This window comes from Drosophila tropicalis, unplaced genomic scaffold, assembly GCF_018151085.1.
Source record: "Drosophila tropicalis isolate 14030-0801.00 unplaced genomic scaffold, ASM1815108v1 contig_761, whole genome shotgun sequence".
Taxonomy (NCBI): domain Eukaryota; kingdom Metazoa; phylum Arthropoda; class Insecta; order Diptera; family Drosophilidae; genus Drosophila; species Drosophila tropicalis.
This window is the reverse complement of record NW_027173249.1, coordinates 309,761-312,318: the sequence shown is the minus strand read 5'-3', so window position 1 is coordinate 312,318 and position 2,558 is coordinate 309,761. Positions and strand designations below refer to the sequence as shown.

The following is a 2,558-nucleotide window of genomic DNA, read 5'->3' as shown; positions in this document are numbered from 1 at the left end:
ATATACAAACAAAACAATTTTACTCTTTTTACTACAATTTGTTCTTCTTCTTCCCTCATTCCCAAGCAAAGCAACGCACGCATACACATACAGTTCATGTAGCGTTGCGTCTGTGTGTGTATGCATGTGCTCTGTTGATGACGTAAGACGTAGTAGACAGCAAGCAGCGCTACCGGCAGAGCTGGGAGCAGAGCAGAGATTATTATATTGACTGTAACTTGTGTTATATTTATCCGATCCGATTCATGTGTTATATTTATGGGATCCGGGGTTTTATATCTAATATTATCACATATGTAAATTTCATAGCGAAACTCCAATTTTTATGAAAATGTTTGTTCTGGAGCTATATGATAAAGTAGTCCGATCCTGATAATTCTCATACTTGTTTCATTCAACTATCACATGGCTATTGACTCATGAGTGTGCCTCGCATCTGATTAAAAATCCGTTTGTGTCCGCCGAGCTGGCTAAGGTAATGTTGTGTTCTTATTTAAACTAACTCGGTCAATATGAGCTGGCCCAAAACTCCTTGGTAAGCTCTAATGAGATTCTAGAAGAAAGAAAAGACATCAAGTCATAGCTCAGAATTCTGTGATAAGTTTACAATAAAATACCAATTGTTGAAATCTTTGTGGAAGGGTCCTATTTGTCGTCAGGCAGTCATCTATGAATCGCGTGTGGGCAATCAGTTTGTTAAATTCGCCAATATGCTGATGAATGATACTACATTCTTGACCGATCAATCCTTGGAGAACTTCAAGCGTATACATCTAACGCAACAGTTATTGCCGGACAGACAGAATTTAAGTAGAATGAGTGCTGAGCAGCAACAGAGTCGTCACACCCAATTGGCTACAGATGAGCGTCTCCTATTCAACGGTGGCACGTGAGGCAGTTGATTTGTTTCATTATCTAACTAGTGACATCAAAGAACAATTTAGCGCGCTAAGTTGGTCGATCAATTTAGCTGTATGCTTAATTTTAATCTAAAACAATTAGCTGGCCGTAAATGCTATGATCTGAAAGTAAGGAATTCAGCGAAATAAGATTGGGAGCCGCGTAGTTTACTTACTTAGATCTTTGATAAATATCTCCACTTGGACTGTGATAGGTTCGCTCAGGCCTTGGCTGCCGATGAGCGTTCCTTTGATGTGAATCAAACGTCTAGCGCTAAGCTCAGTCTTTGAGGTGGAGCACTGTAAGGCGTTAACGCTACGAGCCCATGAGATCTATGTTACCATTGAACAGACTGAAGATGAGTGTACCGACGCACTTGATGAGTTTAAGGATCCCTTGATAGATATTTTGCTGTCCGATCCAATTGTCGGTCTTACCCTCCGGCACTGTTATGGATCGTGCTATTATCACACGACCTTTGCCTTATAGCTGCACAGATCCTTTTATCGTCAGGCCCTCAACGAAGAGATGTTGATACCAAATATTGAGCTAAGCAGTGCATCGATGCATGGCGTGCAGAAAGGCGCGGCGGAATAATTTCAGTTTAGTGTGCAGTTTTTCTTTTTAGTGTCTACCTATACTTTTTTGTACTTGTGAAATTGTGTATAATTTTATGGATAAATATTTATTTGAATTTATGTATAAATGTGTAAACTATGGAAAGATTTGAGAATTGTTTCTTAAAACTTATAAACTAGAATAAGTTTCTCTTGACACAATTCATTGTGCTTGCTTTGCTTTGTAAATGTTCAATCGTTACGAGGGCTGCTAAATGTGTTTATATTTGGTCTAGGTAACACTAATTGTAAGTGTTGCAAGGTGCAATCTGAATTTTCCATTGCACTGTGGTCCAGACAAGGTTATGTTTTTGGCAAAAGGAAATTTGACAAAAGAATGAAGCAAGTAAGTCGACTCGTCGACTTGGGTATACCATACACCTGGTGAAACAAATATTTCAAATTTCGAAGACCAAATGTATGTCTATTAAATTGTTTTTACATGTCTTATACTATGTGCTATCTCGCTCACTCTACAAACACACGAGCACTCTAGCGCCGCTACTAGCCAACGTCCAATTCTGGCCTTGTGGACCGCGTAGTAAAATACGTTCATACGCATATTTTGCATGTTTCTAGTCCGATTTCAATAAAATTTGGTAGTTTGGTAGAAATAGATAACATAAATTAGTCTGCCAAATTTAAATGCGATAAACTACAGGAGTAAATCGGTTTTTTCTAAATTATGGAGGCGGAAGTGGGCGTGGCAAAATGTGAAAATATATAAATTCTCCGCGCATACTATGCCAGTATACATACTAAATTTGGTGACTTTAGCTTTGCTAGTTTTTGATAAAATCAGTTTTGTTTAATTTGCGGGGGCGGAAGTGGGCGTGGCAAAATGTTTAAATAGCCAATATCTGCGCGTCTATTAAGCTAGTCTACATACTAAATTTGATGTCGGTAGCTATCATAGTTTTTAAGGAAATCACTTTTATGTAAATTCCGGGCCGGAAGGGGGCGTGGCAAAAAGTTTAAACAATTAGTTTCTGCGCGCTAACTAACCGAGCATATAAACTAAATTTGAAGTCTCTAGCTGTC

The 2,558-nt window shown here is 38.6% G+C and overlaps 1 pseudogene; it reads left to right on the top strand.

Annotated features, from left to right (window-relative positions):
• Positions 1-397: 397 nt before the first annotated feature.
• Positions 398-1,508, top strand: LOC137579677 (ubiquitin conjugation factor E4 B-like; annotated as a pseudogene).
• Positions 1,509-2,558: the final 1,050 nt, after the last annotated feature.